This window comes from Anomaloglossus baeobatrachus, chromosome 1 (genome assembly GCF_048569485.1).
Source record: "Anomaloglossus baeobatrachus isolate aAnoBae1 chromosome 1, aAnoBae1.hap1, whole genome shotgun sequence".
Taxonomy (NCBI): Eukaryota; Metazoa; Chordata; class Amphibia; order Anura; family Aromobatidae; genus Anomaloglossus; species Anomaloglossus baeobatrachus.
This window is the reverse complement of record NC_134353.1, coordinates 274,387,696-274,401,890: the sequence shown is the minus strand read 5'-3', so window position 1 is coordinate 274,401,890 and position 14,195 is coordinate 274,387,696. Positions and strand designations below refer to the sequence as shown.

The 14,195-nt window shown below is 52.8% G+C and overlaps 1 protein-coding gene across 12 annotated transcripts in view; it reads left to right on the top strand.

The window, feature by feature from the left end:
* The window catches only part of CENPE (centromere protein E), a 383,839-nt gene that overhangs the window by 194,898 nt on the left and 174,746 nt on the right, over positions 1-14,195 (top strand). The window lies entirely within an intron of this gene.

The window sequence follows — 14,195 nt, the reverse complement described above, 5'->3', positions numbered from 1 at the left end:
TAAGCGACAATGAGATTCTGTAGAAATGATACATGGGAGTATGGGATCACCCGCCTCATCCTACAAATACTACATTCCTTCTCCTTTTGAATTTTACTGATAAGGCTCCCAATTAATTTAATGAATATCTCCTGTGTTAATTTATACTTTGGCTAACTTTTTCCAATATACAGCTTAGAATTATACTATGGGTCCATGCGATGGCTACATAGACAGACAATTATGCATCTACATCTACATTTTGATTATTTATATACACAGATATTCTTATTACGTTTGAACAAACAAGCTATAGCTTAGTGCCACCTTCACAACATATGACAAACTTTCATCCCTGCCTTTGATGCGGGCTCACATGCCGAGCCTGCATCATTTCCTGCACATGACTGCTGATTTAATCCGCCATCATGTGCCTCAAACAGCTTCGGCCGAATTGGAGCTCCACCTGCTTCTAAAGTCCCTCTGTCAATCTTTTCACAGTGCGATTTAAAAAGCGCCAGCAGATGGTGCGTCATCTCCCTCTCATTAGCTCACCCGTAACTTAATCTTGGTGCGCTGATGGTTTGCAGTGACAACCAGGGGTCAGCTGATGACCCTTGTGTCTGTCATTACAATCCTACTGTGAACTCTGTGCGCAAGCTGGCGTTCATGGGAGATGGTAATTTTGTACTATACAGAGCAGTGCTGATGTACAGCACAAGTGATTGGACGATAGCCACTTCACATCCGCTGGGGGGGCAAGTCAATACAATAAAGTGTGGGGGGGGAGCACAAGTTCATATCTTCCCGCCCCCCCCCCTCCCATTTGTAATGAAGGTAATTTACTTTATTTTCTTTGTCGCTCCATTGGGAGACCCAGACAATTGGGTGTATAGCTTCTGCCTCCGGAGGCCACACAAAGTATTACACTTTAAAAAGTGTAACCCCTCCCCTCTGCCTATACACCCTCCCGTGCATCACGGGCTCCTCTGTTTTTATGCTTTGTGCGAAGGAGGCTGACATCCACGCATAGCTCCACATCTTAGTCAGCAGCAGCTGCTGACTATGTCGGATGGAAGAAAAGAGGGCCCATATAGGGCCCCCAGCATGCTCCCTTCTCACCCCACTCTGGTCGGCGGTGCTGTTAAGGTTGAGGTACCCATGGTGGGTACATAGGCAGGAGCCACATGCTGTTTTCCTTCCCCATCCCTTAATGAGCTCTGGGTGAAGTGGGATCCTAATCGGTCTCCAGGCACTGAGGCCGTGCTCCCTCCGCAGCCCCTGGGGAATCTGCTGGACAGGAGCCGAGTATCGTCAGGGACAAGGCCCTGCTACTGTGAGGTACTGTGTCCCCGTGGGGACCGCGCATGGAGCGCTGGTGCCATATACACTGCAGCACTGCTGGGTGTATTAGTGCGCCGGGGACTACCGCGCCGGCCGCGCTTATATGCCGGCCGCGCTTATAACTTTAGTCCCCGGCTTTTGTGGCCTAGTATCGCTTATTCCCGCCCCCAGGCCTGTCAGTCAGGGGAAGGGCGGGACGCTGCACAGGACGTCAGCGCTGAGGGCTGGAGCATACTTGTATCCTCCCCCCTCATCCAGCACAGTGGGGCTCCAGATTCCCGCACTTTCTAGGGCACGCCCTCGGCCCCCTCCTCCCCACAGAACGCCGGCAGCCATTCCTGTCAGCACTTCTGATGCTGGAGAGGAGAGACAACAGGCTCTGGGAGGCCCAGGCAGGGAATCTGGTGATCACACAACCGCTTTGAGCGGTCAGTAAGCAGCACCTGAGGTGCTGGCCCCACTGAGTGTGTGTGTGTGTGTGTGTGTGTGTGTGTGTGTGTGTGTGTGTATATGCTATACATTTACACTGTACGGTCGCACTGTTGATTTTTGGCTATATACCCTCCTGGATTGTACTCAGAGGAGACAACAGCATGTCGTCCGCAAATAGCAAGGGTGCCAAAGCACAGGCTTACTTTGCAACCTGTACCTCATGTGCGGCTATACTACCGGCAGGTTCCACTGACCCTCATTGTGTGCAATGCTCGGCCCCTGTGGCACTTACTCAGCCGGAGCCTCTGCTACGGGTGGCCCAGGTGGAACCACCTGCTACCACTGTCCAGGTGACAGGGACGGAGTTTGCAGTATTTGCTGACAAACTGTCTGAGACTATGGATAAATGGTCTGCTAGGATACTAGAAGCCTTACAGTCCAGACCGGTAACTCAGGCCCCGGGCACTGTTCAATCATTGACCCCAGGCCCCCCTCAATTGGAGCTGCAAAGTGCTCCTGGGGTGACCCATGGGTCCCAGGGTGAGGTCTCTGACATGGACCGCAGTCCCAGGCCGCCTAAGCGGGCTCGCTGGGAAATTCCCTCGACTTCATCACACTGTTCAGGGTCTCAGCAGGAGGACTCTCTGGATGATGAAGCGGAGGTAGCAGATCAGGATTCTGATCCTGAGACCGCGCTCAACCTAGATACACCTGATGGTGACGCCATAGTGAATGACCTTCTAGCAACCATCAATCAGGTGTTGGATATTTCTCCACCAGCTCCTACAATTGAGGAGTCAGCTTCTCAGCAGGAGAAATTCCGTTTCAGATCTCCCAAGCGTCCATAGAGTATGTTTCTGGATCACTCTGACTTCAGAGAGGCAGTCCAGAAACACCGAGCTTGTCCAGATAAGCGTTTTTCCAAGCGCCTTAAGGATACACGTTATCCCTTCCACCCCTGACGTTGTCAAGGGCTGGGCACAGTGTCCTAAGGTGGATCCTCCTGTCTCCAGACTGGCGGCTAGATCCATAGTTGCAGTGGAAGATGGGGCTTCACTCAAAGATGCCACTGACAGACAGATGGAGCTATGGTTGAAATCCATCTATGGAGCTATGGTTGAAATCCATCTATGAAGCTATCGGCGCGTCTTTTGCTCCAGCATTCGCAGCCGTATGGGCACTCCAAGCTATCTCAGCTTGTCATGCGCAGATTAATGCAGTCACACGTACATCTGCTCCGCAAGTGGTGTCCTTAACCTCTCAGGCGTCGGCGTTTGCGTCCTACGCCATTAATGCTGTCCTGGACTCTACGAGCCGTACGGCGGTAGCATCCGCCAATTCGGTGGCAGTCCGCAGGGCCATGTGGTTACGTGAATGGAAGGCAGACTCCGCTTCCAAAAAGTTCTTAACCGGTTTGCCATTTTCTGGCGACCGCCTGTTTGGTGAACGATTGGATGAAATCATTAAACAATCCAAGGGAAAAGACTCATCCTTACCCCAGTCCAAACCAAACAGACCTCAACCACGGAAGGTACAAGCGAGGTTTCGGTCCTTTCGGCCCGCGGGAAGATCTCAGTTCTCCTCGTCCAAAAGGCCTCAAAAGGATCAGAGGAACTCCGATTCATGGCGGTCTAAGTCACGTCCTAAAAAGACCGCCGGAGGAACCGCTCCCAAGGCGGCCTCCTCATGACTTTCGGCCTCCTCACACCGCATCCTCGGTCGGTGGCAGGCTTTCCCGCTTTTGCGACGCCTGGCTGCCACAGGTAAAAGACCGTTGGGTGAGAGACATTCTATCCCACGGTTACAGGATAGTTCAGCTCTCGTCCTCCGACCCGATTTTTCAGAACATCTCCGCCCCCCGAGAGAGCCGATGCTCTTCTTCAGGCGGTGTGCACTCTGAAGGCGGAAGGAGTGGTGATCCCAGTTCCTCTTCAGCGACAGGGTCACGGTTTTTACTCCAACTTGTTTGTGGTACCGAAAGGACGGATCCTTCCGTCCTGTTCTGGGTCTAAAACTGCTCAACAAACACGTAAAAACAAGGCGGTTCCGGATGGAATCGCTCCGCTCCGTCATCGCCTCAATGTCTCAAGGAGACTTCCTGGCATCAATCGACATCAAAGATGCTTATCTCCACGTACCGATTGCACCAGAGCATCAGCGCTTCCTGCGTTTCGCCATAGGGGACGAACACCTTCAGTTCGTGGCACTGCCTTTCGGCCTGGCGACAGCCCCACGGGTCTTCACCAAGGTCATGGCAGCAGTGGTAGCAGTCCTACACTCTCAGGGACACTCGGTGATCCCTTACTTAGACGATCTGCTGGTCAAGGCACCCTCTCAAGTGGCATGCCAGCACAGCCTGAACATTGCTCTGGAGACTCTCCAGAGTTTCGGGTGGATCATCAATTTTCCAAAGTCAAATCTGACACCGGCCCAATCACTGACGTATCTTGGCATGGAGTTTCATACTCTCTCAGCGATAGTGAAGCTTCCGCTGGACAAACAGCGTTCACTACAGACAGGGGTGCAATCTCTCCTTCAAGGCCAGTCTCACCCCCTGAGGCGCCTCATGCACTTCCTAGGGAAGATGGTAGCAGCAATGGAGGCAGTTCCTTTTGCGCAGTTTCATCTGCGTCCACTTCAATGGGACATTCTCCGCAAATGGGACAGGAAGTCGACGTCTCTCGACAGGAACGTCTCCCTTTCACGGGCAGCCAAGGCTTCCCTTCAGTGGTGGCTTCTCCCCACTTCTCTGTCGAAGGGGAAATCCTTCCTTCCCCCATCATGGGCTGTGGTCACGACGGACGCGAGCCTGTCAGGGTGGGGAGCGGTCTTTCTCCACCACAGGGCTCAGGGAACCTGGACTCCGACAGAGTCCTCCCTTCAGATCAATGTTCTGGAGATAAGGGCAGTGTATCTTGCCCTAAAGGCGTTCCAGCCGTGGCTGGAAGGCAAGCAGATCAGAATTCAGTAGGACAACTCCACAGTGGTGGCATACATCAACCACCAAGGGGGAACACGCAGTCGGCAAGCCTTCCAGGAAGTCAGGTGGATTCTGATGTGGGTGGAAGCCACGGCCTCCACCATATCCGCAGTTCACATCCCGGGCGTAGAAAACTGGGAAGCAGACTTTCTCAGTCGCCAGGGCATGGACGCAGGGGAATGGTCCCTTCACCCGGACGTGTTTCAGGAGATCTGTTGCCGCTGGGGGATGCCGGACGTCGACCTAATGGCGTCCCGGCACAACAACAAGGTCCCAACATTCATGGCACGGTCTCAAGATCACAGAGCTCTGGCGGCAGACGCCTTAGTTCAGGATTGGTCGCAGTTTCAACTCCCTTATGTGTTTCCTCCTCTGGCACTGTTGCCCAGAGTGTTACGCAAGATCAGGTCCGACTGCCGCCGCGCCATCCTCGTCGCTCCAGACTGGCCGAGGAGGTCGTGGTACCCGGATCTGTGGCATCTCACGGTGGGTCAACCGTGGGCACTACCAGACCGGCCAGACTTGCTGTCTCAAGGGCCGTTTTTCCATCTGAATTCTGCGGCCCTCAACCTGACTGTGTGGCCATTGAGTCCTGGATCCTAGCGTCTTCAGGGTTATCTCAAGAGGTCATTGCCACTATGAGACAGGCTAGGAAATCAACGTCAGCCAAGATCTACCACAGGACGTGGAGGATATTCCTATCTTGGTGCTCTGATCAGGGTGTTTCTCCCTGGCCATTTGCCTTGCCCACTTTTCTTTCCTTCCTTCAATCCGGATTGGAAAAAGGGTTGTCGCTCGGCTCTCTTAAGGGACAAGTCTCAGCGCTCTCTGTGTTTTTTCAGAAGCGCCTAGCCAGACTTCCACAGGTACGCACGTTCCTGCAGGGGGTTTGTCACATAGTCCCTCCTTACAAGCGGCCGTTAGAACCCTGGGATCTGAACAGGGTGCTGATGGCTCTTCAGAAACCACCTTTCGAGCCAATGAAGGATATTTCTCTCTCACGCCTTTCGCAGAAAGTGGTCTTCCTAGTAGCAGTCACATCACTTCGGAGAGTGTCGGAGCTAGCGGCGCTGTCATGCAAAGCCCCTTTCCTGGTGTTTCACCAGGACAAGGTGGTTCTGCGTCCGGTTCCGGAATTTCTCCCTAAGGTGGTATCCCCCTTTCATCTCAATCAGGATATCTCCTTACCCTCTTCTTGTCCTCATCCAGTTCATCAGTGTGAAAAGGATTTGCACTCGTTAGATCTGGTGAGAGCACTCAGATTCTACATTTCTCGTACGGCGCCCCTGCGCCGCTCGGATGCACTCTTTGTCCTTGTCGCTGGCCAGCGTAAAGGGTCACAAGCTTCCAAATCAACCCTGGCTCGGTGGATCAAGGAACCAATTCTCGAAGCTTACCGATCTTCTGGGCTTCCGGTTCCCTCAGGGCTGAAAGCCCATTCTACCAGAGCCGTGGGTGCGTCCTGGGCTTTGCGGCACCAGGCTACGGCTCAGCAAGTGTGTCAGGCGGCTACCTGGTCGAGCCTGCACACTTTCACGAAACACTATCAGGTGCATACCTATGCTTCGGCGGATGCCAGCCTAGGTAGGCAAGCCCTTCAGGCGGCGGTTGCCCACCTGTAGGAAAGGGCCGTTTTATGGCTCTATTATGAGGTTTTATTTTACCCACCCAGGGACTGCTTTTGGACGTCCCAATTGTCTGGGTCTCCCAATGGAGCGACAAAGAAGGGAATTTTGTTTACTTACCGTAAATTACTTTTCTTCTAGCTCCAATTGGGAGACCCAGCACCCGCCCCTGTTCCCTTCGGGCTGTTGTTCTTTGTGTACACATGTTGTTCATGTTGAATGGTTTCAGTTCTCCGAAATTCCTTCGGATTGAATTTACTTTAAACCAATTTATAACTTTCCCTCCTTCTTGCTTTTGCACCAAAACTGAGGAGCCCGTGATGCACGGGGGGTGTATAGGCAGAAGGGGAGGGGCTTTACACTTTTTAAAGTGTAATACTTTGTGTGGCCTCCGGAGGCAGAAGCTATACACCCAATTGTCTGGGTCTCCCAATTGGAGCTAGAAGAAAAGGAATTTACGGTAAGTAAACAAAATTCCCTTCTTTCGGACCATAAGATGCACACTGGTTTTAGAAGAGCAAAATTGGAAAATAAAATTTCTTTATCGTTCCTTTGGGAGACCCAGACCATGGGTGTTTAGCTTCTGCCTCCGGAGGACACACAAAGTACTACATTTAAAAGTGTAGCTCCTCCCTCTGAGCTTATACACCCCCTGGTAGCCAGTCCTAGCCAGTTTATTGCTTTGTGTTCAGGAGGTCATACATCCACACATGCATTCTCATCTGATTTGTTTGACTTTTGGAAAGAGTTTGAAGAAAAGCGGGTCCATGTCCCTTCTCACCCCACTGTGTCGGCGGTGTTGTTAAGGTTGATTTACAAGGCTGAAGCCTTACATGCCGCGCTCCTTCACCATCCCTTCTGGGCTCTGGCTTGAAGTGGGAGCCAGCACGGTCTCCATGCCTGGCAGGAGTCCGGTCTCCATCCACAGCCCCTTGAGGATTCTGTTGGACCGGAGCACTCATCCCTAGGGACATGGCCCTGCATCTCAGCAGCTAAGTACCTGAGACGTTTATGTTGGGGGACCCGGTTCTTTATTGTAAGGGGAGAGTATGCTGTATGTGATTGTTTTTAACTTTTCCGGCGGGTTCTCCAGCTTTTGCCTGAGAACCGCGCCGATGGTGCCTGCTTGTCGGCCTCGCCGCTTAAATTTAGGCCCCGGTTTCGCCGGAGTTCTAGTTTCGTTTTCCTGCCCTCGCATGTCACTCATGCAGAGGGACAGGTTCGGCTCCTCCGGCGGCCGTTCTACGCAGGGGAGGGACACTCCCCACTGCTGGGGCGTCCCTCGTTCCCGGCAGGTCTCTATATAGCCCTCCAGTTCCCGCTCTTTTATAGGAACGCCCTCTTCTCAGGCAGAGTTCACTCTGCTCTGGGACATCCTGCATTCTGCATCTCTGCTCAGGTACTGCGCTCTGGGGGACCGGGCTTCGGGATCTGGAGGGCACACAACACCGCTTCCGGCGGTCTGGTAAGCCACAGCCGGTCTCCGGTTGTGGACCTCTGTATATTCTCCCTGGGGTTCATTCTCTTGCAGAGCCCCCACTCCAGCAGCATGTATCACACAAGGAGCAAGGCTCCAAAGCTTTATTCTGCATGCACTGCATGTAAGCTCCTGCTGCCTGAGCCGAGCATTTATCCACACTGTGATGGTTGCTCTAACTTGGCGGTGCCACAGCCTGGAGTCTCACCCATAGTGGTCTCTCAGGCTGCTGCTGCACCTGTGATTGAACCCCCGGCCTGGGTAGAGTCCTTTTCTAGGTCCATATCCCAGTAATTTGCTGAGTCCATGGGACTTTTGTCCAGGACTTTGAATATGCATCAGCCCCCCTCTCAGGGTGCCTCTAATACTCTTGACAGAGGACTCCTATCCTCTGACCTCCGTCCATCAGAGCTCACGGAGGATTCATCATCTGATCCCAGACCCCGTCCTTCTAAGAGAAGGCGCAGGGTTTCCTCCCCCTCCCCATCCCACGGCTCTGTCTCAAGAGCTGACTCTCAAGATGAGGAGGATGCTCTCACTGGGGGCTTGGAGGCTATGTATCCCATCGATATTCTCTGATGGTGACTCAGATCTTAGTGATTTGATTGCTTCTATTAATTTTGTGCTGGATCTCAATCCGCCAGTGTCAGAGGAGCAACTCTCTCTGGCAGAAAAGCATCAGTTTACCTCGCCTAAGAGAGTGAAGAGTGTGTTCTTTAACCACTCCAGTTTTCAGACCGCTGTGACCAAACCCAGGGCCTGCCCTGACAAACGCTTTCCAAAGCGTGATTCTGATGACCGGTTTCCATTTCCACCTGAGGTGGTCAAGGAGTGGTCTCACTCCCCAAAGGTAGACCCCCCCGGTGTCTAGGCTCTCAGCCCGGACCGTTGTCGGTGGCTGACGGCACCTCACTTAAGGATTCCACTGACCGTCAGATTGACCTTCTGGCCAAATCTGTGTACGAAGCTGCAGGGGCCGCGTTTTCCCCGACTTTTGCAGCAGTGTGGGCTCTCAAAGCCATCTCTGCTTCTCTAGAGGAGATGCATTCCCTCACCAAGGAATCTATGCATGAGATGGTTACCTTAACTGCTCAGGCTTCAGCCTTTTCATCTTATGCCATGTCTGCCATGCTAGAGGCTGCTCACCGCACTGCGGTGGCTTCAGCTAATTCTCTTGTTATCCACAGGATTTTGTGGCTTCGAGAGTGGAAGGCAGATGCTTCTTCCAAGAAGTTTCTTGCTGGGCTCCCTTTTGCTGGTTCACGGCTGTTTGGTGAACAGCTGGATGAAATCATTAAAGAAGCTACTGGCGGGAAGAGTACTTCCATGCCAAAAACCAAGACCAGGAAACCCACCCAGGGTAGGAATCAATCGAGGTTTCGTTCCTTTCGTTCCTCCAACTGGTCATCCTCTAAGCCTTCCGCCTCGTCCGCTAACTCAGCCAAGGATCAGAACTCCAACTGGCGCCCAAAAGCGCGTCCGCAGAAGACCGCAGGAGGTTCTGCCACTAAGGCAGCTTCCTCATGACTCTCGGCCCGCTCCAGCCACGTCCTTAGTCGGTGGCAGGCTCTCCCACTTTAGCGACGCTTGGTTAAAGCAAGTCTCCGATCAGTGGGTGAGAGACATCATATCTCACGGCTACAGGATAGAATTCTCTTCCAGCCCTCCAAACAGATTTTTTTTTTCTCTCAACTCCCCCCTGCTCCAAGGCCGCCGCCTTCTTGCAGGCCGTGGCGTCCTTGCAGGCAAACGGAGTGATTGTCCCAGTTCCCGCTCAGGAACGGTTCAGAGGTTTTTACTCAAATCTCTTCCTAGTTCCAAAAAAGGACGGTACCTTCCGGCCCATCCTGGATCTCAAGCTTCTCAACAAGCATGTCCGGGTGCAGCATTTTCGCATGTAGTCTATGCGATCAGTCATTGCCTCTATGACCCAAGGGGAGTTCCTGGCGTCCATCGACATCAGAGATGCCTATCTGCATGTGCCAATCGCAGTGTCACATCAGCGTTGGTTACGTTTTGCGATAGGAGAGGATCATTTCCAATTCGTGGCTCTCCCCTTCGGGTTAGCCACGGCCCCTCGGGTATTCACCAAGGTCATGGCGGCAGTCATTGCGGTCCTGCACCTCCAGGGGTTAGCAGTGCTTCCTTATCTGGACGACCTTCTGGTCAAGGGTCCATCCAGCGCAGGCTGTCAGTGGAGTGTTTCGCTCACTCTCGCCACCCTAGCCCAATTCGGGTGGCTTGTCAATCTTCCCAAATCCACTCTGACTCCGACCCAGAGTCTCGCGTACCTAGGGATGCAGTTCGAGACTTTGCCGGCACTTGTGAAGTTGCCCTTAGTCAAACAGCAGTCTCTCCGGCTAGCGGTGCGCTCTCTGCTGAGGTCCCGCCGTTATACCCTCAGGCGTCTGATGCAGGTGCTGGGTCAAATGGTGGCCTCCATGGAGGCGGTTCCCTTTGCCCAGTTCCATCGGCGTCCTCTGCAGCTGGACATTCTCCACTGTTGGGACAAGCGGCCTTCCTCCTTACAGAGGTTAGTGGCTCTGTCGCCACAGACCAGGACCTCTCTTCAGTGGTGGCTTCGACCCCCCCCCTCTCCCTGTCCCAAGGGCGCTCCTTCCTGGCTCCGTCCTGGGTGATTCTCACCACGGATGCCAGCCTATCCGGCTGGGAAGCGGTACATCTCCACCACAGAGCACAGGGCACTTGGACTCCGTCCGAGTCAGCCCTTTCATTCAATGTGCTGGAAACCAGAGCTGTGCTTCTAGCTCTCCTAGCCTTTCACCACCTGTTGACGGGCAGGCACATTCGAGTCCAGTCAGACAACGCGACAGCGGTTGCCTACATCAATCACCAAGGCGGGACACGCAGCCGCCTGGCAATGTTGGAGGTACAACGCATCCTTCAATGGGCGGAGGACTCCAAATCCACCATATCCGCAGTCCACATCCCTGGCGTAGAAAACTGGGAGGCAGATTATCTCAGCCGTCAATCCGTGGACGGTGGCGAGTGGTCTCTGCATCCGGCAGTGTTTCAGTCAATCTGCCGCAAGTGGGGCACTCCGGACGTGGACCTAATGGCATCCCGTCACACCAACAAGGTTCCGGTTTACGTGGCTCGCTCCCACGATCCTCAGGCCTTCGCCGCGGACGCTCAGGTTCAAGACTGGTCCCAGTTTCGTCTGTCCTACGTGTTTTCCCCCCTCTAGCTCTCTTGCCCAGAGTCCTGCGCAAGATCAGAATGGAGGGCCGTCGAGTCATCCTCATTGCACCGGACAGGCCCAGGCGAGCTTGGTATCCGGACCTGTTCTAACTGTCAGTGGAGATGCCGTGGCATCTTCCGAACCGTCCAGACCTGCTCTCGCAAGGTCCGTTTTTCCGCCCGAATTCTGCGGCACTCAAATTGACGGCGTGGCTCTGGAGTCCTGGATTTTGACGGCTTCTGGTATTCCTCCTGAAGTCATCTCCACTATGACTCGGACCCGTAAGTCTTCCTCCGTCAAGATCTATCACAGGACTTGGAAAATTTTCCTGTCCTGGTGTCGCTCTTCCGGCCATTCTCCTTGGCCATTTTCGTTGCCGACCCTTCTGTCTTTTTTACAGTCCTGTCTGCAGCTAGGACTGTCCCTCAACTCTCTCAAGGGACAAGTCTCAGCTCTATCAGTGCTGTTCCAGCGGCGTCTCGCCCGGCTGGCTCAGATCCGCACCTTCATGCAAGGTGCGTCTCACATCATACCGCCTTATCGGCGGCCCTTGGATCCCTGGGACCTTTTTAACTTGGTCCTCACGGTATTGCAGAAACCCCCTTTGAGCCTCTTAGGGAGGTTTCTTTGTATTGTCTTTCTCAAAAGGTGGCCTTTCTAGTTGCCATAACTTCTCTCAGGAGAGTCTCTGATTTGGCTGCGCTCTCCTCGGAGTCACCTTTTTTGGTTTTTCACCAAGACAAGGTAGTTCTCCGTCCGACCCCGGACTTTCTTCCTAAGGTGGTCTCTCCCTTCCACCTTATCCAGGATATTTCCTTGCCTTCCTTCTGTCCGGCCCCTGTTCATCGCTTTGAGAAAGCGCTGCATACTCTAGATCTGGTGCGTGCTCTCCGGATTTATGTTGCCGCGCTTAGGCGGCGCACCTCTTTTTGTGCTAACCACAGGGCGGCGCAAGGGTCTCTCTGCTTCTAAGCCGACCTTGGCCCGTTGGATTAGATCGACCATTTCGGACGCCTACCAGAGTACTCGGGTGCCTCCCCCGCCAGGGATCAAAGCACACACGACCAGAGCTGTCGGTGCCTCTTGGGCTTTTAGGCACCAGGCTACGGCTCAACAAGTCTGTCAGGCTGCCACTTGGACTAGCCTGCATACCTTTTCGAAGCACTACCAAGTGCATGCTCATGCTTCGGCAGATGCGAGCTTGGGCAGACGCATCCTTCAGGCGGCTGTCGCCCACTTGTGAAGTTAGGCTCCGCCTACTTCTTAGTTTTTTCTGTTTATTCCCACCCAGGGACAGCTTTGGAACGTCCCATGGTCTGGGTCTCCCAAAGGAACGATAAAGAAAAAGAGAATTTTGTTACTTACCGTAAATTCTTTTTCTTATAGTTCCGTATTGGGAGAACTAGCTCCCTCCCTGTTGCCTGTTGGCAATTTTCTTGTTCCGTGTGTTATCACCGGCTGTTGTCGTGGACAGAGTCTCCGGTTGTTCCGGTTCTTACTCTGTTCTACTTGTGGGTGGCTATTCTCCTTCAGCTTTTGCACTAAACTGGCTAGGACTGGCTACCAGGGGGTGTATAAGCTCAGAGGGAGGAGCTACACTTTTTAGTGTAATACTTTGTGTGTCCTCCGGAGGCAGAAGCTAAACACCCATGGTCTGGGTCTCCCAATACGGAACTATAAGAAAAAGGAATTTACGGTAAGTAACAAAGTTCTCTTTTTTAAGCAAAAAATGTGGTCCCGACACACGATTATGGGGCAAGGATCTGCTGCTGACACTTATGGGGGTAATGTCCCCAAATTCTCTACTAAGGTACCCCATCCTGGTAATGATCTTCCTGCCTTGTATACGATCCCCATCCTTGTAAATATGTTCCTCCATCCTGGTATAGCCCCATCCTGCTAAATAACCTGTAGCCTATGGCACAGAAAAAAATAAACATTTATACTCACCTTTCCTCACTCCCTGCAGCATTGATCATCTTCCTCTGTCAGCAGCAGCGCCGCTGACCTGTGTGAAGCCGGTCACTGTTCCTCTGCAGCATCGCGATGTCCTCCTGTCTGCCAGCTCGCTGATGTGTGTGGAGGGGTTCCCTGAAAATTGCCCACACGGAAAATTGCCAATTACAGCATCACAAAGTTTCAGATCTATGATAATTGAGGTGCAAGGTGAGGATGTTCACATAATAGGTCATCAACTTGTGATTTACAGTTGACCTAGTGCAAAACTGCAAAAATGCTGAAGATCTGTGGTTTGTAGCAGTCTGTCATTATCAGCAATAGATAGATACAGTCTGCTCTAATCTCACTAATCCTGCCTTAAGGCCCAGTCGCACACAACGACTTACCAGCGATCCCGAAAACGAAGCGACCTGATAGGGATCGCAGGTAAGTCGCTGGTGAGATGTCACAGTCAGATCTTACCAGCGATGCAGGAACAATACAGGTCGCAGTAGCGACCTGTATAACGATCTCAGCAGTCACTGTGACCCTGTCACAGTGTCAAACACAGTGATGTGTCCTGCACAGCAGGACGTCGCCTTTGAAGAAAATGACCTGGACCATTCAGCAACGACTAACAATCACAGCAGGGGCCTGATCGCTGGTAGGTGTCGCACATAACGAGATCGCTAACAGGATCGCTACTGCGTCACCAAAACGGTGACTCAGCTGCGATCTCGCTAGCTATCTCGTTATGTGTGACAGTACCTTAACTCCTTCCACCAGCCCAAAACAGCAGCACATGCAGAACCAGCAGCAGTGTGATCAAGAGGAGCAATCACTACTATCTGTACTCACAAAAGTATCACTGTTTTATCTGTTGAGTTACATGTGACTGCAGGTCACATCTAATACATTATCATCTCAGGGGAGCCCACCAAAAGCAGGGTGCTGCTGGCAGAGATAGGGTACTCTCACACTTGCGTTCATCGCAATCCGCCACTATGGAAAATAGCGCAGTCCGTTAACGGACTGTGCTATTCTCCATAGACTTATATTGACGACGCACTGTGACGCAGTGTCTGCGTTTCATCCGCTGGCCGACACGGAGTCGTTATTTTGACTGAGCACCCGGAGGAGGGAACGCAGCATGTAGCATTTTTGGTGTCGTTAAAACAACTCACCTTGGCAGATTCCGTTGGAATCCGCCAAAGTGTC